The following is a 25,769-nucleotide window of genomic DNA, read 5'->3' as shown; positions in this document are numbered from 1 at the left end:
GCACTTTGAACAGATGTGCAGTACATCTGGCGTCACTCTGAACTGCTTGGACACCATGAATTCAGTGTTTGATTGTGTGACTGATGTGTCCTGTCAACACATTAAAAGACTTACTGTGTGAACTGGATTTTGTGTTGCGTATGGCAGCACATCTTGAACCCTCTTCACACAGGATTAGTTTTACAGCAGGAGGTGAGGTAAAGTAACCTTTACCAAAGGACCTCTGTCATTTTAGTCCTGCCCAAACTGCTCAAATGAAGGAACATTTTGATTTGTATGGCTAGTTTAACCTGGGATTATTTTTTGCAAAGCTTTCAAAGATGATGAGAGGCTCCATAATCTTTAATGAGGCGTGAATGCACAGTCATGAGCAAGTCAGACAGAACAAAAGTGACGGAGGTCCTCCATTAATGACGACTTTACTGTACATCCTGCTGTACAACTGATCCTGTCTGAATAGGAGTTTAGGTGAAGTGTGATGTGGCCTGTGATGCCCTGTGCCCACACCCAGTGGGCACCTACCTATTTTGGGACATCTAATAGTTCATAACCAAGCATGGGTTAGGCCAAGTGAGGAGGCAAGAAGTTTAAGTACAAAAAGTTTATAGTGCATATTTATTAAAGACAAAAAAGCAAAATTATCACCGTGCAGTTATTCAATAAATCTCTCTATTATAAAAGAAAATCTTGAAACGAGACGTGACTATTGTCAAGACATTTTTTTCAATTCCCGCCCTCCTCTCAACCATATCCGGTTCACGGCCCACGCCCGCGGTCCTCTCACCTCTCATTGGTGTGAATGTTTTTGTCAGACACACTTCCTGCGCTCTCAGCTCTTATAAATGTTTTCATTTTCCTAACTTTAAGTTCCCAATAGAAGAAGACGTATTCTGTCCAAATCCTATTGAAGAATTTCATCCCAATGGGTTATCAACAGAACAAATGAGCACACGGGCAATCCTAGCACCAAGAAACAATGAAGTCAAACAAATTAACGTGAAAATTGTTGATCGGTTACACTGCGAATTGGTTAAATGCGTATCAATAGACTCTGCTGAAACAGTTGGTGGTAATGGTGCAGAAGATGAAGACATCAACTTGCAATACAACGAAAAATATCTACAACCGTTAACACCATTGAGTCTTCCACCGGCCGAATTACTGTTGAAAGAAAGACGTATCATAATGTTATTGCGTAATTGTTGTCTAATTGATGGGCTATGCAATAGGACAAGATTAGTTGTATTCAAAATTGGTCGAACAATTCTAACATGTAAAATTTTAACAGGCGACAAGAAAGGTAATGTAGTCCATCTTCAGGGGATAACATTAGACACCAAAGGAGATCTTGATATGCCATTCGTATTAAAACGTTTACAGTTTCCCGTTAGAATAGCTTTTGCTAAGACAATTAACAAATCACAGGGACAAACATTTGAAAAAGTCGTTTTATTTATTAGAGAGAAAGAAATGAAATTCACTCACGGGCAGTTATATGTTGCGTTGTCACGATGAAACACCAAACACAGAATCAAAATTCAATGCGATATTGATAAGTTAATTCCAAATATTGTTTTTACTGAAGTTTTACAGTAAAAGTGTATGTTTAAAAAGTATTTGCGTGTTAATTTCAAAGCCAAACAGAACAAAAAAGTATAACGCAATGAATACCTCTAACACAACATGAAATAGAATTTTCTTTCAATTTATTACGTTTTACTATTTTTTACTATGGTTAATTTCTCACTGAAATGTAAAATAGTTAGTTCTATTATGCATATGTAACAATTCCCATCAAAATAACAATCTGTTTAAATTGTACATCTGCTTCCCCACACGTGAGCAGCAGAGCTGCGAAGTGGCTAGCGCATAGCGCCCACCCAGGTGTTGGCGAGCAAAGCGTGCAGGGGGCAGAGCCCTCTAGTATAGCCATAAAACCAATAGTGAAGTGTGGGAAAAATTAAACAAACAGTTGAAACCCAAAGATAAATTCACAACTCCCCAACAAGTCTGTGTTCACTGCTCCCTCCATTAATCAGCAGACGTGAAACACCATTGACCGCTGTCACTCCTGTCTGTGCCCTCAGTGCCCTCCCCAGAGCCCTTGATCTCCCCCTGGTACTTCTATCGCCTACCTTTCCTCTTGACTGCTCTGCCCTCTTTGTGCTCTGGTTCTAGTACAGTTTTTTTCTCTCTGTTCTCTTTTCTGTTTTCCCTCCTGTCAGTCTCCCTGACTCAGACATTTTAGATCCTGCAATGTACTGATGTTGTGCAAAGCGATACAAAGAGCCCATAATGTGGGATGGCGGTGCCGATTATTCACTCACACTTGTAGAACTGATTAGACCCACGGTTTTCAAACTTTTTTGAACAAGTACCACTCCGCGAGGACCAGTAAACTGCAGTACCACTGTCAATGAATCGTTAATTTACGCCCGTGTTGTTTTGAAGAAAAAGTCACTATAATGACTATAATTATGACGTTAAAGTGATATTAAACTAATTAAGGAAATGGGTGCCCGCGCTAATAAAAGCCAGCTTGGAGTCTTCAATGCATTTACAGTAGTACACTTATACTACATATGATTGTATGCAACATATTGGCATTCTAGCAACATCGATTCATGGAAAATATAGGACCACATGAGTACCACTTGGCATGACTTGAAGTACCACCAGTGGTATGCGTACCACAGTTTGAAAACCGTGGGATTAGACCATTCCCCCATTAAGTGCTCTGTGCCCACTCGTATTTCATCTCTCTCCACACCTACACTACAAATTTGGGTAACACTGTGACACTGCACCCCATTGTTTTGCCACAGCTCCTTGACGTGGAGTGTCACAAGACCCTTTGATTTACTTGTTTTCTTTTTCCTGCCATGATTACAGTGGTAGGTCTGATCACATCCGTTTAGTTTGGGGCAGCAGTACATGCAGACAGATCCAAGAGAAGACAGATATGAGGTAGAAGAGGAATATTCAAAGACACAATCATAGAAAGTGGCTTGGAGACAAAAGACAAGGAGTAAGCAACAAGAGGACAGCCCCAGAACAGAAGGGTCTTTAAATATGGCAGGGCTTTAAGAGGGCACAGATCACGTATTATAGGGCTAGGAGTAAAGCCCATGGCGCCATTTGCAAATTTTTAAATGAGTTTCACTAGATGTCGATACAACAAGTATGCAGAAGAACACAGAACAGGCTTAGACCTTTATTGTCATCTTAACCGAATTTGAGTTCAACTCCCTTATTATCTCTTTTTACAAACATCTGCTGTGGTTTTTCTTTTTTCCCCCTTTTCTGTTGAGCTCTAGGGATTGATTGTGCAGTTTTGGACTGGTTTCCAGGTTAGGGTTAGGCTTAGACTGACTTACTGACTTCATCCAAGTGGATTGTGAGCGGCAGATCATCAGAAGTGCTTTCTCTTGTCTGTCACTCTGGAGCTTTTAATGGTTGAACATATGAAGTTGTGCATGACAGAAGACTACAAGAGATCTGAAGGTGTCAGTCAATCGCTCCCTCTGCCAAGCCGCCTGTCCCAAGGGTTTTGTTAAAAGGGAGACAATAAGACGCGCTTAAGCAGCTTGAAGCAAATCGATTAAACAAGAATCAGGACTGACGCTATTAAACTGGTGAAGCTTTTAATGTGGAGTGAGTTTAGGATGGTACGCCGTTCCCATATGCCTGTTTGACTGACATAAACTTTTCATTTGCATTTAATCAGAGTCTCTTATAGTGTACGGTTATGGGGGCTGTTTGGGTCTAATGTCGTGAGAATAACTGAGAGAAGTATTGTTGGGTTGGGTCGCTGGGCTTCTGTTTATTTATTTTTGTATCTGTTTACAAATGGAATTGCTGTGCAGGACGTGTGTTTGTTTTTTACAATTTAATATACAACTCCTTTCTTTTTAATCTCTTTGGATGTTTGATTGTTTTACTTTCTCCAAACACTTACTGGGGTTGAGGAAAGGGGATAATGTGGGACAGGGATTTACATACAAAGTATTGCTGTGAAAATATTCAGCCCTCTTAAGATGAGGGGTCTCATGTGACCCGTAGGTTACACGGTGATGTAATTAGGGTGCGTTGACACTTATAAATAACGCCTTTACAAAGAGCTGTGGTGCAGATTCAGATTTCTTGTTGCATATTTGGTTGTGTTTGCCTGTCAGTTACACTTCTGATGTTTCCTTAACTCTGTGTGTTTCTTATTTTAAAAATTGATTAAGGGAGTCCAGTCTGGATATGGCTCGGTGTTGTGGTGAAGTGTAGATCCTGGTGTACAGTAAGTACAGTGCCAATTGGTACAACCTACTGAAAGGTGCCCACTCGACTTGGCCATCCAAAAGAACCAAAGTCTCCAGAAAACTACCATTTGTCAGTTGATGTCCTTCTCACTGTACCATCACACCCTGTGTTCCTCTCACGTGAATAAGACTGTCACACTTGCAATGGGTGACTTTAACCAAACACATCCTTGGATGTGGTGCAGGGGGTTCTTTCAAAGTTTGTGAAGGTTCATGAAGTGATTCTGGCTAATCTTAGAAGATTACTTTAGATCATTTTATGGGTGTTGTCACTTGAGTGTAGTGGACTGGCATCTCCTAACATGGCTTTGTCTGCATTTCCAGACTAACAGTCTTCTAGATTGTCTTTTCACTCTAGAATCTTGAGAGGATGTTTTACCTGCGAAATCGGTGCTATTTCTATACACCAGGCCTTGTCCGAGAGATTCCTGTAGGTTGAGGATGTGGATATTTGGCAAGGTTAACCTTTACCAGATTTCACAAGTTCCACATTAAGAGCTATGGAGAGGGAAATTTGGAACCCATCAAGTTAGCACAAGTCAGAAATAAACTCTGTGACACACTCTCTCACGCACATTACCACCAACACACATCTAGTCATAGAGGTATAAAGAGATAACGACTGCGCTGGGATTTGAACCAAGACACTTGGGGTAGTGAGGCAGCAACGCTAACCACTGTGGCAACACACTGACCTGCAAAGACAGTCCCTGCTAAAAATACAAAAATCTAAATAAAACCAAACAGCTGAATAGTATTATTAACCTATTGGTGGTACAACAGACAAATCTGACAAACCAGAGAAGACCACTCCAGTCCATGTGTCACTTGTTTCTTTACCTACTAGCTAAGCTGTCCCCAAGTCTCCTCCAAGTCCTTCCTATGAGGAGGCAACAAAAGGATATGATCAAAGTGGAGCAGATGATATTATTTATCTGGACTTTCAGAAAGCATTTGATAAGGTACCACATGAGAGGTTGGGCATCAAACTAAAAGAAGTGGGAGTTCAGGGTGATGTTTCTAGATGGGTGCAGAATTGGCTCAGACACAGGAAGCAGAGGGTGATGGTGAGGAACCTCATCAGAACTGGCCGATGATAAGAGTGGTGACCAGCAGGGGGCAGTGCTAGGGCTGCTGCTATTTTTAATATATATAAATGATTTAGATAGGAATATAAGTAACAAGCTGATTAAGTTTGTAGATGATACCAAGATAGGTGGATTAGTAGATAATTTGGAATCCGTTATATCATCACAGAAGGACTTGGATAGCAGACAGGCTTGCGCAGATTTGTGGCAGATGAAATTTAATGTCAGTAAATGTAAAGAATTACACATAGGAAGGAAAAATGTGAGGTTTGAATACACCATGGGTGGTCGGAAAATCGAGAGAACACCTTATGAGAAAGATTTAGGAGTCATAGTGGACTCTAAGCTATCGACTTCCAGAAGCCATTAAGAAGGCAAACAGAATGTTAGGTTATATAGCGCCTTGATGTGTGGAGTATAAGTCACAGGAGGTTCTGCTCAACCTTTATAACACACTGGTGAGGCCTCATCTTGAGTACTGGGTGCAGTTTTGGTCTCCAGGCTACAAGAAGGACATAGCAGCACAAGAAAAGGTCCAGAAAAGAGCGACTAGATAGATAGCTAGATACAGTACTTTATTAATCCCAAGGGGAAATTCCCATACTCCAGCAGCAGCATACTGATACAAACAATATTAAATTAAAGAGTAATAACAATGCAGGTATACAGACAGACAATAACTTTGTATAATGTTAACGTTTACCACCCCCCCCCCACCCCAGGTGGTATTGACTAGGCTGATTCCAGAGCTACAGGAGGGGAGTTATGAGGAAAGATTAAAAGAGCTGAGCCTTTACAGTTTAAGCAAAAGAAGATTAAGAGGTGACATGATTGAAGTGTTTAACATGATGAAGTGTATTAGTCCAGTGGATCGAGACGGTGATTTTAAAATGAGTTCGTCAAGAACACGGGGACACAGCTGGAAACTTGTGAAGGGGAAATTTCACACAAACATTAGGAAGTTTTTCTTTACTCAAAGAATGATAGACACTTGGAATAAGTTACCAAGTAGTGTGGTAGACAGTAAGACATTGGGGACTTTCAAAACTCGACTTGATGTTTTTTTGGAATAAATAAGTGGACAGGACTGGCGAGCTTTGTTGGGCTGAATGGCCAGTTCTCGTCTAGAGTGTTCTAATGTTCTAATGTTTTAAAGGTTGTTCAAGTTTCTGTTTCAAGTCCATGTTTTGGTACTTTGTTCCCACAACTCCATGTATAGAAAAATGCTTGCTGGCTTCAGTCCTAAATGCATTTCCACTTGTGTCCTCGAATACGTGATTCATCATATAAGCTGAAGCAATTCTGCTGGATCAAATGTATCAAGGTCTTTGAGGATTTTGAGGACCTGGAGGAGGTCCCCACACTGTCTCCTCTGCGCACACTAAACAGTCGGTTCCAGTAGGACATGTTCTTAGGTCCCGAGATGTTCCTGGTTGCTCTTCTCAGCACACTTTCAAGTGCTGCTATGTCCTTCTTGTCGCGTGGTGACCGGCACTGCTCACGGTACTCCAGATGTGGTTTCACTAGTGTATTATCCATTCTGAGCATACCATCCCTTGATTTATATTTGATGGTTTTAGTGATATAGCCTGACATTTTATTTGGCTTTGTATTCACTTCTGCGCATTGCTTTGATGTCAACATAAACCCCCAGACAGGCAGGTAAATGCTCATCTGTTCATCTTTGTTCTAACGTAGTCTTTGTTCTTTTACAAATCCTTAGCCTATTGACACGGTGAAGTCCTAGCCTAGTGAGATGAAGCCAACACTTCCACCACAGAAGCTACATCTGCCTAATCATCTGCCTCCCAATCCCGACAGAAACCGTCTGTGGCCTTCACCAAGTAACACGTGCCTGAGCTTCAGCCAACCCAACTTTATGACTCCCCCCTCCACCCCCCACCCCAGATTAAGAGGCAAGATGGGCAAGCAGTGGATGTAATTTTTGCAGTTGTGGCTTAAGCTGAGCAACACGCTTTGCTTGGTCCACCTTGGCCCATTCTGTTTGGGCCACCATGTGTAATAAGGACTCTTTGAAGCCTTGAGGACTTGGGCTCTGACCTGGGGAGGTCTCTGTTTGTTATCAGATGATCATCACTTGATTTGCACCTTTCGTGATTAGCACCTTTATGCGTTTCATTAAGAAGCACATTATAAAAGAGCAGTTGACAATTAAAGCATGCCGTGCTCTTGAGTGTGTAAACTGAAGCACGTCCAGCTAGTCGGTCATTTGTGCAAGAACATAAACACTCTGGAATTCTGGTAGTAAACTTGAAGTTATTCAGCATCTGTACGGTCCTACTTGACACTCACTTAGTTCTCCACAGGAATGCACCTAATGGGACAAATACACACACAAAAAAATAAAAGTATGTTATCACTGAAAAGTTGTCAAAAAAAGAAGAGACAAGAAAGAGAACCAGCAGGGAGTGTGTGCCGCCATCGGTCCAGTCAAGACAATCAAACGCACCACAATGTGTGTGTGGGATCAGCGGATTACAGCGGAGCTGCTGCACTTGAATACCAAACCACAACATCCTCAATCACCAGAGTCTGCAATCAGGGAGGAATACAAAGAAACAGGAGGTTTTCTTACAGAATGATCAGTAATTGCTGCTCATCAATCCAGAATGGAACAAAGTCCATCGTGTCAAGGTAACGTCTTCACATGAGTGACTGATTGTCCTCTTAGAAATTTGGTCACAGAATGCGACTAGATGTCTCCAGGAGCTCGACTACTACATTCAATGAACCAGTGAACCCTTGTCTGTCTGTCTGTCTGTCCACCATTAAGACAAGCCTGGCTTTCAAGTGCTCAATGAAGACCTTGTCTGCTTGAATAACTTGGATAGATATGCCACAATGGCAGCCCTTTGGCTAGATGGATCAGAGGACCACCAAACTAAGTATCAAGCAAAATGGTGGAATTGAGAGTTTGGGGCCTGCTCTAATGTCAAAGACTCCCGAATCGGTGCCCTCTTCAGCAGATAGTTCTTGATGCAGATGTGAGACACCCACTCTCAAAGTGAACCAGAACACAAAACTGGACCAAGCCAGGAGGAAACACGGGCACATTATCAGTGGGACAGGAGAGAATTCTGGACTTTAGAAGAGCCAAGTCATAAGCCAGCCCTGAATGTCATGGAGATGCAGTGATGTTCTTGGCAAGGAGAGATTTTGGGGCTCACATTGCCAAAGCTGTTAAGGCTGGACCAGTGGGCCAGAGGGAAGCTCCTTCATTTCACCTCGAGGAACCCCAGGCATTCACCACATCTAAGGGCTCTTCCTTTTCACATAAATCTTTGGAGGGGTCAGCTCATTTTGTTTTGTTTTAATAAATGACAGCAAAAGGATTTCCATTGCTTGTTGAAGAAAGTCATGTTTGTCCGCTCCTAACATTTGATGAGCACACTGTCTAAATGCAGAAAGGGCAAGGAGTTGGTACAGTATAGAAACAAAAGAAGCACCCATTAGGGACAGAATGGCCAGTGTGGGCAGGGGACTGCGAGAAACCAACCAGCATTCTGCTGTCACCCAAACTGACAATGTGATGGCAAGCCAGCCAGGACTAAAGATATCAGGCTGCCTCAGACTGCTATGGAGGACCCAACTACAGACTGCTGGCCCAGGAGTCACAGACCCAGAAAAAGAGATTCACGCCAATCCAAGTGCCAAACTGAGCCCAGAATTGGGGGGAATTGTGGGAAAAAAGGCTCACTGGCTGAGACCAAAAGATAAAGAAGATCCTGGCATGTTAGATGCACGTGAAGGAGCACCTTGCCCAATCCAGTGGGGCTGACTGGTTTATCTTGGCACTTATTTGTTTGAATCTTTGCTTTGTTTTTAGCTTGTTTCTCTTACTTAACTAACTTTACATCGGACAGCCGTGTATCACATACGCTATTCAAATAGAGTTCACATACATTACAAAATGCCCAGTGAAGTGGCGCCTGAATGGCTCTGGTGAGGTGCCAATCCAGCACAAGCCTCATTCTCATTCCAAACACCTGCACTGGACCTGTTCCTTGGAATGGAGTTCACTGTACTGGGCTGTTATGGAAATAAAGTGTGTGGTGCCCTCTGCTCTCCTGGTCTCGTAAAGTTCCTCCATACTTAAAAACCCAGACTGTAGCCCTCCTTCTCGTGACATCAGCATTATGGTGCATCCTGAAGTGAGCCGTGAGCAACAGAGGAATAAAAACAAAAAAAAAAAAAGGTCAAGTCGTCCTGTATGAATTGTGCATTTCTCTCTGTCCTGTCAATTCAAGACTATAGCTTTAAACAGAACTTCATTCATATGGACGGCACTCCGCTCATCAGGCTTTGCTTCAGTTGAGGCCCAAAGAGACATCACAGCCTTAGAGGGGACATCAGACGGGCTGACACACATGACATGCGGCCGTCCACGCCACAAACACCAGCACCGATTCGTCCTGCTTCAGCTCTCCTGTGCCAGTCCTCTGGAGCTCCTTCAGTTTATTGTTCAGACGTCAGAATTCACAACAATCTATGCAGAGTCTCGACGTTTTTTCCAGTTTCATATTTTTCTGATTTTTATTTTTGTATGAAGGTACATGCTTTGTCATTTTATATTGTAATACTGTTTGCTTCTGATGGTACTTACTCGATAGACATGGCACTCTATTCAATAAAGACTGATTGACTTCCTGCTTTGTTTGCTTATTAATGACCAGCACAGTTTGTTTGAGTGTTCACTAAGGTGCCGTTAAACACCAAAGCTTCATTGTTTTTTGCCGCATTTGTAAAAATTTACAGACACGTTCAGGAATTATCGGGTACAAAACACGCTGCATCTTATGAGCTGGTAACGACCGTAGAGTTCCCATGCACAGAGTCCGAGAAAAACTCAAAATGCCCACTAGAGAGGGAAACGCCATCAAACCCCAGCTAGTAATGAGGAGGGCAACAAAGAATCTTCCATCCATCCATTATCCAACCCGGTATATCCTAACTACAGGGTCACGGGGACAAAGAATCTTTATAAAATAAAACTGTGTTTTCACAGAATACTCTGTGATAATGAAAGTCCCAAAGAGCACAAAAGGAGTTGCCTGAAATGGAAAGGGCAAGGGTTCAAAATATCCAAACACCTTACAAAAGCACAAGAAACACACAGGAGAAGTCACCGCACTGCAAGGGACAGTGGGCTGAGGGCAGTCCCTTGACGGTGACGAGCAGGTGGCCCCGCCTCTCAGGGAACCACCCACAAAACACAAAGAACTCAACAGATTACAGAAACTAAAAGGTTAACATGAAAAACGAACAAAATAAAAAGAGCACTTGAACCCCAGCATTTCCTGGCTGCAAAATAACAATGAGAGGCCAGTCAAAGCAGCAAGTGGAGATCCTAACAGACCCTGAGCTGAAGTTTCCTGCAATGATGCTAACAGACACCACATGTAGCGACTCACAAGGATTTTCTTCAATTCTTCATATCTACAAAACAAAGTATTCAGCCTTACTCGCACCACAGTGTAGGCAAACGCCATTACAAGAAGTCGGAATTAGCGTAAGCCAGCCTAATTTGGGGTGTTCATGAGTACATAACAAGAGTCACATCAAATATTTGAAATGTGTGCTTCAGTTGAAATGTTTAAAGTCTAAATATTCTCGATTTTATTAGATATTTGTCATTTATCACACTCTGATGCAGGTCCATAGAGGGTCAGTAAAGGATCAAATATCAGAAATACCCTTAACATTCATAATCATTGACCTTGAAATAGTCTCAAATTAATATGCCACATGCATATGTATGAAATTTGTCATTCTGAACCTGTGGCTAGGACCACCGGTACAGAATATTAAAAACGTGATCATATTCATGATCAGCAACCTCGAAATAATAAGAGGACAGTACACGACCCCCCTTTCTTTGAAGTTTTGTGACCCCCTCATATCCCATTAGGGTGGGAGTCTCTGGGGCCCGGTTAATGTGGCCTGCACATCTTCAAATTCTTCTGCTGAAGACACCTATGGGTTTACTCTTCATCATAAAGGTGTCATGATAGATAGATAGATAGATAGATAGATAGATAGATAGATAGATAGATAGATAGATAGATAGATAGATAGATAGATAGATAGATAGATAGATAGATAGATAGATAGATAGATAGATAGATAGATAGATAGATAGATAGATAGATAGATAGATAGATAGATAGATAGATAGATAGATAGATAGATAGATAGATAGATAGATAGATAGATAGATAGATAGATAGATAGATAGATAGATAGATAGATAGATAGATAGATAGATAGATAGATAGATAGATAGATAGATAGATAGATAGATAGATAGATAGATAGATAGATAGATAGATAGATAGATAGATAGATAGATAGATAGATAGATAGATAGATAGATAGATAGATAGATAGATAGATAGATAGATAGATAGATAGATAGATAGATAGATAGATAGATAGATAGATAGATAGATAGATAGATAGATAGATAGATAGATAGATAGATAGATAGATAGATAGATAGATAGATAGATAGGATACTTTGTTAATCCCAAAGGGAAATTCACATACCCCAGCAGCAGCATACTGATAATAACAATATTAAAGAGTGATAACAATGCAGGTATAACTATGATATAATTATAGTTGATATTATTTTAACTTTAAATATGATCCAGAAATGATCTAAAATGAGGGGTTTTGGGTCCAAAACACTTGATAACCTGCATAAGTAGACATGAAGACAAGTGAAATGATATATCATGTGTGAAGTGATTTCAAAGCATACAGAAGGAATTCTTAAAATTATAATGAAATAAGAGATAAATGGTATGCGGCAAAAAAAAAAAAAAAAAAAAGCAAGCAACAGACAAAAACAACACAACCAAAGGCCTTTGGAGAACTCCGTAAGCAACACTTTGGAGGTGCCGTCCAGCTATTCTAAGAAATGGTCAACTCACCCACCACAGTTAGAACATTACGACAGCCATGACAAGGACAGGCCATTCAGCCCAACAAGCTTGTCCGTCCTGTTTGCCTTGACCACCTAAAACAACACCACAATTCTGGCTGGCCACCTCACCACTTGGTCACTTACTCCACGTGTCTGTACTTTTTGAATGAAGAAAAACTTTACTACTTGTGTGAAATCTACCCTTAGCAAGGTGGCAGATGATACCAATCAAGGCGGAAGGGCAGTAAAATTGTCATTGATTTGTCCCTAGGTGAAATTTGGCCTTTTACAGAAGTTCTTTAAATAAATAAATACACACATTCACACTTAGGAATGGCTAAAAATGAAGAAAATTCAAAAAGAAAGAAAACCTCTGACTTGGCAGCCCCAGTGAGGCACTAAACAGGTGTATTGCTGATGTATAAAGGACCCCAAATTGCATTTCTTGGCATACTTCTACTGTATGCCTCGTTGGCTGAAGTCCTTAGTTCATAATGGCACACAGTTTTGTTTTCATTCTCTCCTCCTCTACAACCTTCAGGGTGTCCAGAGTGCCTCCCAAAACTGAAGCTGCCCTTTTAATTAGCTTGTTGATTCAGTGGGCCTCACTTGAGGTGAGGTGACCAGCCCAGCACACCACACTGGCCATCACAGAGATGTAGATGAGAAGGATGTCACTACTCACATGAAAGAAATGCAGTCTTCTAAGAAAAGAGGGCTGCCTGTTCTTCTCTAGTTCCTCAGTGTTACAAGGCCAGTCCAACTTGTCATAGATTTGGACCCCCAAGTACTTGTAGGAGTGGACCACCTCCACATCCACTCCTTGAATAGTGACCAGACATAGAGGCTGTGTGGTGTGGCAAAAGTCAATAACCAGTTGCTTAAGTTTGCTGACGTTAAATTGCAGAGAACTCTCAAACTTCTCCCCCTGACTCCCCTCCTCTGTCTCATCCCTTTTATCAGTACACCCTGTAAGTGCAGAATCATCTGAGAAGGTTTACAAGTGACGGGAGGAAAAAAAGAAAAGAAAAAATGAGTAGGATGCCCAGACAAGGGTGCCATATTAATAAAGTGTATGGGAGGATTTTGATGTCTACACACTACATACATACATACATATACGCACACACAAAAGTACCATCACTAAATAATAAAATGATGACAGCTTAGTGTCCTATATAAAAAGGCGCATGACTTAAGTTTCTATCTTGACCACATGAATTCAATTTTTTAGCTAGTTTTGAAGCTTCAAGGATCTACACCACGGTGGTGACGTTCATTTGCTCACAGCTAATCTACACTGGGTTACCCCTGCAGTTTCTCTATGTGTGTGTGTGTGTGTGTGATGCTGCTCCAGAATTTCCTACTGAATTTAGGATGAAAATTAAAGCCGTGTCCTTCACAAAAGCTACTACTTCTCGTTTACTGTGACACCAAGACCCTAACACATTAGCTGACTTTATCCCAACTACTACAATCCGAGTTGGTGTATTTACAGCTCAGTGTAATCAGCACGTCGTTCCCTTCCGGCTTGGCCTTCTCCAGCCCATGTAGAAGGATCTTCACCACGCTTTCCTTTCTTTGTTCACCCTGGTCACACCTTCTGGTTGTGGCCAGTACTGCAGTTTTCCCTTTGTGATTTTTACACACACACACACACACACACACACACAGTGTACACCTGCTAGGCAGCCGCTGATCAGTCAACTCCCATCTTCAGCAGGTCAAATGCTTTCTTTTTAGCTTGGTCTCTCTCTTGCTCGTGAACTTGCTTTCCTTAGCGATGTATAAATCTACATACACGCCTTCCACTCCTCCAGTCCAGCACTCTGCTGCCTTTTGGCAGCTCCAGTCTTGGTTATGGACACACCCTTGGCAATGGGGTATCTGCTACAGAGAGCAGAAGTTACTGCCAGGCTGAGCAGTGAGTTTGATAGAGACAGCTCAGACTGGGCTGTGCAGTGGTGTTTATAGGAAGCAGTGGACATCTTGCTATTAGTTGCTTACGTGTACATAAGCCCATTTGTTTTTTGGTTGACTATTGGTGCAGAGTTTTGTCCATCATGGTTGCCAGTCATTGAGATGTGGCTCTTTGAGCTGGATGGATGTTTGAACTGATACCACATGAAAACATCTCTGGGATGCCACTTGGTCAGGGATTGGTCATTTTTATCAGATATGACGCAATGGCTTCAGTCCAAAGAGACACAAAAAAACTGACACTTGAGCTGGAATTAGGAGTGTTTGGCACTTTGCTTTTTAGCAAAGTCTTGTGTGGCAATGCCAGTCTGTCCTGCAGCAGAAGCAATCAAGAAAGCTAATGGGATGTTAGGTTATACAGTATAGCATCCTGATGTGCAGGGCACTAGTCAAAGGAGGTTATGCTTAAGCTTTCTAAGGCACCGGTGAGGGCTCACCTGGAGTACTGGGTGTAGTTTGGATCTCCATATTACAAAAAAGACAAAGCAGTGCCATTGAAGGTCCAAAGTAGAGCAGCTGGACTGAGCTATGAGGACACACAATAAAGGAGATGAAGCTAATGGAAGTTAACAGGTGACCTGATTCAGTCAGTCAGTCATTGTCCAACTTGCTATATCCTAACACAGGGTCACGGGGGTCAGCTGGAGCCAATCCCAGCCAGCACAGGGCGCAAGGCAGGAACAAATCCTGGGCAGGGCGCCAGTCCACCGCAGTGACCCGATTCAAGCGTTTACAATTATGAAAGGAATGAGGACAGTGGATCCCAGATGTTACTTTAAACTAAATACTTCAACAAGAAAATGGGGACATGATTGGGAACCCAGCAACTCAGTCTAACTAGCCTGTGACTTGGCCCTGGCTCAGTAGTCATAGGAGTGGCTGTGTGTGCATGTGAGTGGACAACTGATGACTGCTCATCTGGAAGTACAACACACAGAAGGCAGCAACATGGAGTAAGGAACACCGGTGGTTTGAGGAGAGTCTCCTGTATTAGGGATACATTACATATCATGTCAGAAAGGAAAAGAAGGGCTGAACTCGCCCTGCCTGTTTACCCTTCATATGGCATCAGCACTGTCAGGCTGTCACATAAAGGGCGAGCACAACTCCACTAGAAGGTCAGTAAATGTGAACATCGCTGGGCCTGGCAACTGCAGTCTGCAAATCTGACATAACTAAAGCTGATGTGGCGACATTGGGCACCTTTGGGTAACAGTTTTGAAAGTTGGAGTGTTTTTAAATTTTTGAGTTACTTGCCACTTCACCATAGACAGTAATCATCTGATCACTAGTCTTGTAGTAGTGAGTTATGTTCAAAAATAAGTTGATAACAATACCATCAAGACTCTGAAGAACACACAAAGGGCATATTTAAATAGCACCTTCCAATATCAAATACTTCACATCCCAAACAGCCAAAAGAAACAAAGCCCACAATTTTCTGACAAACACCCTAATTTTAAGATGTGAAAATCAATTTCATTTTTCTACAGACACACATACAGATTTCACACTAAAACCAACCTTTCTTATCTGAGGACAATGAAACCTAAAGGAGTGTCTTCGTTAGGCAGTGTGGTGTCAGTTCAATGTCAGTATTGCTGGTCTCTCTCCAATGGATCCACTGAAAAAACAAAATAAAAATGACAGCCGGGGTCCTAAGAGATGCCCGGTTTAATATCATAGCCCCAAAGGATGAAAAGGACAGTGGCAAACAAGTGCACTGCAAAAACAGTCCAAGACTGGCGGAGTTCTGTTCTGGTGCCAAGCTGGTCTGAATTTGGAGGTTTACAGTAATGTGCCCAGATGAGCAGGAGGAGTGTCATGTCAGAAACGATGTCAGTTGTCCCCCTGAGGGTTACTTTTCCTCTCTAGAGTAATAAGTAGAATGTGTGTTAGCGGTGGTGTCGCACATTAATGTGGTGTGTTCAGGGGAGCTGTTATGGTGCACAATGCACTTCTGGGAGTGCTGCTGCTGCTGCTGCTGCTCCGGACATCTTCTCCTGATGCTTTCAAACAGACGCCTCAGCAGTTCAGTGTGATGTCACCAATTAATAACAGTCTGGTGACAGGGAACAAAATCATTAACAAGTTAGTTATTGTTGGAAATGTGATCATCGTGATGTGACATGACATGCTTTTGTCATCTTGGAGGAAAAAAAAATAGATGACACGCAAGATTGTAGAATGGCCAAAACCCAGACTCTGTCAACTCGGTGCAATGCCACTTGGAAAACTGTAGGCATACAATACCTAGCGGCATGTTTGACAAGGACACCCTACTCCTGTGCTGTTGACCGATTCCAATATTTTTTGAGTCGCCCCTCGTATACCGAGCCCTTTGCAGAGTGACTTCAGAACAATTGCTTAAAAGAAGTCCATGACAGAACCCACAGAAAATGGACTTCAATTCATTACATCCGTGTTGAGTGGACCATACAGGTCAGTCAGAGCTCTGCCAGTTTGTGCTGCCAAAGCGAGAATAGCAGGACGCCAGAGTGAACTGTGAAATAGCAGGGCATCGATAATCTTCAATCAAAACACTTGGTGAAATTCCAGTGTAGTAAAAAAAAAAATTTTAAAAACCTGCGCAGTGCTCTACAAATATAATTAGAGCGCAACTGTAGCCCACCGTGTCCTGCTTGCCCTCTGAGTCGAGCAGGGTGGCAGACAAGACCGATTCGATGGCGTCACACGAGGAATGAACTTCTCTCTCTCTTTCTCTGACTCCTCTTCAGCACTTACACTGCGTCTCCATTTACACAGAAACAACTGTTAAAAGTAAATCACATTACACAAAAATATATTTACCACGATAATCTACTTCAGCGCTTCCCAACCTGTGGCACGACCAGTTGGGGGTATGTGAAAAGAATATTGGTAATGGCGGAAAACACCAAAAAGAGGAGTTGAAATAAAAACACAAAAACTAAGGTGGAGTGGCGGCTCTGAGGTTAGGGATCTGCGCTGGCATTAGGAAGGTTGCCGGTTCGAATCCCGTAAAATGCCAATAGAGACTCTGCTCTGTTGGGCCCTTGAGCGAGGAAGGCCCTTAACCTGCAATTGCTGAGCGCTCTGAGTAGTGAGAAAAGCGCTATATAAATGTAAAGAATTATTAAGTTATAGAGTTTGGGTTTACAAAGAGAGACGTGTGAGAGTTGTCACTAGACGCGCCCACCACTAGTCATATCGCGCGATTCCCCCTCTTCACCAAAATTGTCCCTGTGATTGAAAGCGGTCCATCATTTTAGGGCTGGTTTGGGTGTCAAGTGAGTAACGTGTATTAACAGGCCTAGATTGAGTGCCTAATTTGAAGTGTTTTTAAATATTATTTATTGTTTTGAGTGACTTTCTATTGATATTGTTTTGTGCCCCAAAATGGATAAGTGCTTGAAAACTGGAACTCATTAAGAGAGCTGCAGTTAGCATTGAAATTCAACCTGCTGATTCGGCAGCTGCAAGTACTTCTGAGCAACCTGATGACTCACAAGCACAAGGGGATCAGGGTGCAGCGACTGTTCTTGCCAGAGATGCTGTTTTTATTTGTTTTGATCTTATGTTAGGCTGCTATTATAAAACAATTGAAATAAATGGTAAATAAATGGTAAAATGTCAAATCAAAGATAACAGCCTATAAATGTCAGTAGGTTCATTTGAGTCGTTTGATTATTTAGCTAACTTAAGAAAATAAAAAAAAAAACTTTTGAGGATTGGGTGGAAGAGAGGGGGTACTCATACATGAAAAGCCTAATCAAGGGGTACGGGAGAGAAAGAAAAGCTGGGACCGGAGATACACAAGGCAAAAAAAGCGTGACACCGGCAATCAGCTTCTCTGTTTTACTCCTACCGAAATCAGAATAAATAAATAAAACATTTCACACTAAGATAACACAAAATGAAACTGAGAAAACACAGAAAACGGAGGCTACGCGATTTCAATCCAGTACTGTACACCACTGACGCTTCGATCGGCACGAACCTTCCAACTACTGTAATACCTTTAAATATAAAATAGCCGCACATGCAGTATGTGAAACAAAACACTGGAGATATTCACGTGGTGCCACACATACAACGTGACAAGTAAATCTGAATATTAAACCGAGGCAGTGAGAGCGCTTAGACGGCGCGACTCCTCACACCGCGTCTTGCGCCTTCCCCGACCGAGCCGCGCTGGGGGTGCACCACCAATTAACGCTCCTCGACAACACGGGGACGAGCATCATAGCTGACTTTTGTAGGCAGAGTGCCGCTCTGGGGACTCTTCACCGACTATACACACCCCTGAAAAACGTTTGCAGTACTCGGCTGCACAATAAAGCAGTCCAATACAGACTCCACATTCCGTCCACCTTCGGCCATCACAGTGGACCGGACAGTATGACAGACAGACAGACAGACAGCAGCGACCCACCAGGGTTGTCATCGCTCAGAAGCGTGTGATTAACCTAACGTGTCACTGCTTGAACGGCCGTGTCCGTGAAACCAGTCACCTCACAGAAGATGTGGACAGCACGATGTCATTGTAACACACCAGCCATACAGCAGACTCCTTCTTCCATCGGTATAAGAGTTTTGACAATCAGGGACTTGAATATTTGATTATGAAGGACTCAAGTTCAGAAATGATTTGGCTGTACGCTGTAGCGGTCGCGAAGACTCATATCCTCCAAAGACGGCGATTTGTTTAATTTACTACGGTGATCCAAAAACACGGCCGGCCTTGACCGCCACACGCGCACACACACACACGCACACCGAAACATTGATAAAGAGGTTCAATCAATCGATAATCAGGACAAGTATATAAAACAACAATTATTGAACAAGCAACGCGTAGGCAAAAGCCATTCCCGACTCCCCTCCGTAACAATGAACACCCGCGATAAAGGTCCGGTACGGCAGGTGTGTGGAATGAAACCCCCAAACCTACCGGGAACAGCCCTCGGAAAGAATTGTAAAGTTTCGTCCTACCGGGTTCACAGCATTGAGTAAAGATTCGTTGTGAAGACGCGTCCAACTGAGACGAAATCACACAGGCAAGCAGGCGCAGGACAAGCACAGCAGTTACATCCACAGGACACTAAAAGTGTCATCCAGTTGGGCGCGTGATGCGCGCGACTCCTCTCGGCGCCTTTTTTGGTTCCTTTTTCCAAAAAGCCCGCTCAATTACTCTTCTTCCCAGCAACCCCTGCGCCCTCTGACTCTGCCCTATGGCGCAGTACTGCAGGGGCTGCTGGGAGTTGTAGGTAATTAAGATAAATCACCTGCATTGTATAAAGCAGAAGAGTGTACTGTGGTCCTGTTCAAAGAATACATGCAACAAATAATCCAACAAAAATCTTAGTTATTTTCTATTATTATGCAAACTTTCCCAATGTATACATGTAGTGAGAAGTCAAGCAAAATGAACACGATAGATAGATAGATGGATAGATAGATAGATAGATAGATAGATAGATAGATAGATAGATAGATAGAGTGAAAGGCGCTATATGATAGATAGATAGATAGATAGATAGATAGATAGATAGATAGATAGATAGATAGACAGAGTGAAAGGCGCTATATGATAGATAGATAGATAGATAGATAGATAGATAGAGTGAAAGGTGCTATATGATAGATAGATAGATAGATAGATAGATAGATAGATAGATAGATAGATAGAGTGAAAGGCGCTATATGATAGATAGATAGATAGATAGATAGATAGATAGATAGATAGACAGAGTGAAAGGCGCTATATGATAGATAGATAGATAGATAGATAGATAGATAGATAGATAGATAGATAGATAGATAGAGTGAAAGGCGCTATATGATAGATAGATAGATAGATAGATAGATAGATAGATAGATAGATAGATAGATAGATACTTTATTAATCCCAAGGGGAAATTCACATACTCCAGCAGCAGCATACTGATACAAAAAAACAATATTAAATTAAAGAGTGATAACAATGCAGGTAACAACAGACAATAACTTTGTATATGGGGGAGGACCGATCTCCTCAGTGTGTCAGTGGAGCAGGACTGTGACAGCAGTCTGTCGCTGAACATCCTAGTAACACCCTAGTACTACCAATGTGTACCCTAATTTATTAAATAGCCCCTTGTCCCGATTCAGCAGCAATGCGTACCAGGAGGGATTCACTTTTTGGGAGCTCACACTGCTTGCTGGTTACTCATCATCTCCTGTCATACAAGTGACAATACAGTCCCACATACGCTATACGGCCCAAAGTTTGTGACACTTGATCATCACACCTGGATGGGCTTGTTGAACGTCCCATTCCCAAACCATGGGTGTTAATATGGAGTCGCCCAATTGAGCGAGACTGTGGGAATTTGGTTCCACTTGTGAGGTCAGGTGCTGATGTTGGATGAGAAAACCTGGCTCACAATCAGCATTCCAATTCAAGGCTGGGACTTTGTGTCGTCCACTCAAGGTCCTCCATGTCTTTTAGGACCACACTTTGTGCCCAAGTGAAACAGAGAAGAACTACAAATTGTCTAACATGTCTTTGTCTGCTATAGCATTAAGAGGGACCTTCACTGGGACCAAGGGGCCGAAGCCAACCCCTGCCATCATCACTCCTCTGCCAAACCTCACAGCAGGCACTACGCAGTCCAGAAAGTAGATGCTCTCCTGGCATCCTCCAGACCCAGACAGTGACTGCCAGATAGAGAACTGCACGTGCCCACTGCTCTGGAGTCCAATGGTTGGCAGTGTGTTTTATGGCACTCTAGCCGATGGTTGGCATTGTGTACAGTGATCTGAGGCTCGGCCATGTTAACCCATTCCATGCTGCTCCTGGTGCACAGTTCCTGTGCTGACGTTACTTCCAGAGGCAGTCTGAGACCCCGCTGTGGGGGACACCACCGACGAGCGGCCATTTGTAGCACTTGATGGTCCACCACTTCATGTCAGAGCTGTTGCTGGTCCTCAGTGCCTCCACACAGAACAGACTTGTGGCAAAGGTGGGATCCTATGACAGTGCCACGTTTAAAGTCACTGAGCCCTTCAGTGGAGGAGATGGCACAGCTGTGTGCTGATCTGATGCACCCATTCACAATGAAACAGCTGAAGTCAGCCGTTTGGCCATGTGGTGTATGTCACCTGATCTGATGAAAATCATAAAAAACAAACCGAGCCAGGTTTGAAGGGTCACCATGGCCACATGTGTACATTGGTGAGGTGGCCCTGGCATGCTGTTGGTTAACGAATATGCTGGATACGATCCAGATGTCCAGATGGCCTCGTTGAACTGCAGTAACTTGCGTTGTGTCTTCAGAGTTTCAGACGTTAGAAGGTTTATGCAGCTGCAGGTAGTGGATGAGGACCTGGGGGGGCGGCGTGGTGCTGATCACCTCAGGGTTAGCCCGCCCTTTAAAATGGCTGGCATGGTGTACAGTATGTCCTCTTAGGAGCTACAAGGACCCAAAGAAGCAAAGCCAGGCACAGGCGGTCCGCTGATGTGTCTGTCAGGCTGGGCCTGCACTTACTGCACAGCTGGAATGTTCCATGAGGCGAGGCGGGCATTCAGAATCCTGTCGCGTGTCTCCGAGTGCCCACTTCACGTCGTGTTTGGAGGGCCTTCACTATCGGCTGTTTCGTCTTCACTATAGATGGTATCCATGGGGACTGCTGCCATCGATTCCCATTGTGCTTAACAATGGAGTAGTCCGGGGCGGAGCCTAAGGGGAGGACAAGGCCGACTTTAAGAGCAGCAGGCCAGCCGGACTTCAGTGGGTCGAGTCTGAGGCTTTGTGCTGAGCGGCCATACTGAAGGTTGGTGCCCACCATCTTTGAATCACCCGTCTACCGTGGTGCTGTAGGGCTTCTCTGTTGATGTAAATTTACTTTAGTTGTGTGTGGGAGCAGAAAGAGCACAATTACACACCGTGACACACATAGAGCAGATGTGGACTTGGCCATCTTGGGTGGCACATCACTGGTGAGGAGATGAGCCGGATTAAGGATTAGAACAGGGGTGTACCCACCTCTGGGCCCTTGGGCGGGCACACTGGCTGTGGGTTTTCTTAATTACTGACCAGTCAGTTACTGCATTAATTAGGACTGACGTGTTTAATCGTATTTGTCCAAATAGAAGTGTCGGGGTGCCAGCTGGGCCGTCCCTTTTAACCAGCAGTGGTCTCAAAAGTTCACACATTGGTGTGGAGAAGAACAAATGAAACAAAAGACAAAGAGCGGCCCTTCGAGGGTTAGGGTTGTTCTGCTCTCTCGAGCGGGCCCTCCTTCTGGGGGCTTTATAGGGGTCCAGCTGGATGGGCCAGTTTCCCTCACTGGGCATTTTCTCAGAATTGTAGAGGAAAAGGGAGACAACCCAGTTAGCGACAGCGCCCCCTGTCATCCTGGAGTGGGGTTGACACGCCTTAGATGAGCCCAGAACGCAATCGTGTGACAGACATGCGTGACACCAGGGCCAAATGGTAAAGAGCTGCAAGGAGAGCCAGCAGATGACCAGCTACCTCGGGGGTCTCAGAGCAGTCCAGCCAATCTCCTGTTGAGCTGTTAATGAAGCGCAGGATTTCATTTAATGGCTTGTTAGCGTTGTCATTCTACCACACTCTGAGATCAAGTCGCACACAAGTGATGCCCACGGCACAACGGGTAGCGAAATGCTCAGTCGCTCATCTCCAACGTCTGGGCCTTCAACAGGACAATATAAGAGGACGGCCACAACAATTCATGGCTTCGTAAATCACCGTCCAGAAGGTTGGAGCGCCACAGCAGACCCGTCTTCCTCAGGCCTTCGCTTTCTCTCTTTTCAGATATTTCATGGTGGCAGGCCTTGTATGAATGACACTGGCGCAAATGAGGTCTCAGCTAGCCCACCATCTTTTGGCTCTCTTTGCATCTCGTTATCATTTGGCTGCTCATCTAAAGACGAAATGAAACAATTAAAATGAAGACAACACAATACAGTGTGTGCCGTCCACATCAGCAGTGAGGGGGCTGCAAGCCCCCCAGGGGTTAGAGTTGGACGCCCCTGCACGAGAAGGAGCGAAGGCTCAGTCGTAAATTTGTGTGACGCCAAGGACACACAACGTTCAAGTGCCCACTCTCTGTCACAGCGACGACTCGGTCCTTTTACTTTCCTTTACTTTCTTTCTTCTGCCGCCTCCACTTCTCTCAAACTCCGTCCTCTGCCTGCCGACTCCGGCCCCCCCAATGGAGCGAGGCGGCCCCTTTTATAGTTCACCCAGATGGGCTCCAGGTGCTCCCTGATGACCTTCTTGCAGCACTTCCTGGTGTGGCTTCTGAACCATCTGGGCGCCCTCTGGCGGTGGCCACTGGTCCCCATAAGGTTGAGCTTCCCAGCTCCATAGTTCCCATGCAATCCCGGAGGGATCCAGAGGTAGGAATTGTCCCTCTCCAGGTCCCCAGTCATCTATCACACATGACATTCATCCTAAGGGACAGGAGACATTACCAAAATCTCTGAACTTTAAAATATATTAGAACATTGTGGACGAGGATGGGCCATTCAGCCCACCAAGGCTCACCAGGCCTGTCCACTTTACTCCTCCGTAATGACATCAAGTCGGGTTTATAAAGTCCCTAAAGCCCTGCTGCCCACCACACAACTTGGTCACTTACTCCGTGTGTCTGTGCTTGACTTCCTAATGTTTGTGCAGAATTCACCCTTAACAAGTGTCCCAGTGGTGTCCCCTTGTTCTTGATGACCTCATTTTAAAGTCACCATCTTAATCCACTGCACTGATTCCCTTCATCATTTCAAACACTTCAGTCAGGTCTCCTCTTCATCTCCTGTAAAGGCTCAGCTCTTCTAACCCCCCATAATCAGCCCAGTCGCTCTTCTCTGGACCTTCTCTTGTGCTGCTGTGTCTTTATGGAGACCCAAACTGCACACTGGACTCCAGATGAGGCCTCACCAGTGTGTTATAAAGCCTGAGCAGAACCTCCTGGGACTTGTACTCCACATATCAAGGTGCTATATAACCTGACATTCTGTTAGCCTCCTTAATCTGTCTGGCAGTTGAATGTCCACTGTGACCCCTAGGTCCTTCTCATAAGGTGGACTCTCGATTGTCTGACCTCCTATTGTGTATTCAAACCTCACGTTTTTACTTCCTACATGTCACACTTTAACATTTACTGACATTAAACTTCGTCGTCCACAAATTTGCGCAGACCAGTCTGCTGTCCAAGTCCCTCTGTGATGATTTAAGAGATCTCTGCCAGTCCACCCATCTTGGTATCTTCTGCAGACTCGACTCGTTTGTTCTTTATATTCCTATCTAAATCATTTATAAATATTAGATATAGCAGCGGCCTCAGCACTGCCCCCTGCTGGTCACCTCTCTTAACATCACCATCTCTGAGGAGCTTCCTCACCCCGTCACCCTCTGCCTCCCGTGTTTTAGCCAATTCTGCCTCTCGTGGTCTGATGGCCAACCTGCTGTGTGGAACATCTAATTATAATACTAATAATGCATTTTATTTATAGGGCACTTTACATTAGTTAATTAATGTTCATTATGCCAGCTCGAGGTGAATCTTAAAAGAGGCAGACCCCGTTGCTTTAGGGTGCGTGCACTGAGTTGACAGATGACCAAGTGGCACGGTGGCCGGCTCTGTGGACCTCCACCCTCAGGTGCTTGACGTGACTGAGTGACGGCCTTTCTGCTGCCTTCTTCCATACGACGTGAAGACCTTTGTCACTCTCCAGGCAAAGCTTTTTTATCGTGGTGGCTGACCAGGGTTAGATCTGATTTCATTCAAGGTCCCCAGACGCCATCAGAGAGTAAACCGGTCACTGATGACCAGGCGAGTTCAATGGCCCACCTTCACTACTTGTTTAGATGATGAACCAAACCCAAGGGCTCTGTGCTGTTAATCCCTCAGAGCCGTGCCGTGAAGGTTAGTGACTAAGGAACGGGCCTGTAGACCCCATGGATGTCCCCGAGTAAGTCACTGAAGCGGCTCCCACTGCAGAGAATATCCAAAAGCAGTCCTAACGGGACCGTAACGAATACAAGCGGCTGAAATGAGTTTCCTCCGTAGGGTGTCTGGGCTCTCCCTTAAAGATAGGGTGAGAAGCTCAGAGTAGAGCCGCTGCTCCTCTGCATCGAGAGGAGTCAGATGAGGTGGCTCGGGCATCTGATCAGGATGCCTCCTGGACGCCTCCCTGGTGAGGTGTTCCGGGCACGTCCAACCGGGAGGAGGCCCCGGGGAAGACCCAGGACACGCTGGAGGGACTATGTCTCTCGACTGGCCTGGGAACGCCTTGGGATTCTCCCGGAAGAGCTAGAAGTGGCCGGGGAGAGGGAAGTCTGGGCATCTCTGCTCAAGCTGCTGCCCCCGCGACCCGACCTCGGATAAGCGGGAGACAATGGATGGATGGATGGATGGAGTCCTAACGGGTCCTCACCCTGTGTGTCAAGACCT

At 44.1% G+C, this 25,769-nt stretch overlaps 1 protein-coding gene and 1 long non-coding RNA gene across 2 annotated transcripts in view; one reads left to right on the top strand and one right to left on the bottom strand.

Annotated features, from left to right (window-relative positions):
• osbpl10b (oxysterol binding protein-like 10b) overlaps positions 1-25,769 on the top strand; it is a 96,487-nt gene that overhangs the window by 51,020 nt on the left and 19,698 nt on the right. The gene's annotated exons all lie outside the window — the stretch shown is intronic.
• On the bottom strand, positions 14,006-15,492 carry LOC127530048 (uncharacterized). The gene is made up of 2 exons (XR_007936582.1): positions 15,045-15,492; positions 14,006-14,905 (listed from the first exon to the last, which is right to left on the bottom strand). It is a non-coding gene; the product is annotated as an uncharacterized LOC127530048 (long non-coding RNA).

The sequence above is a fragment of the Erpetoichthys calabaricus genome, chromosome 13 (assembly GCF_900747795.2).
Source record: "Erpetoichthys calabaricus chromosome 13, fErpCal1.3, whole genome shotgun sequence".
Taxonomy (NCBI): domain Eukaryota; kingdom Metazoa; phylum Chordata; class Cladistia; order Polypteriformes; family Polypteridae; genus Erpetoichthys; species Erpetoichthys calabaricus.
The sequence above is the reverse complement of the archived record's forward strand: the minus strand, read 5'-3'. Positions and strand labels throughout refer to the sequence as shown.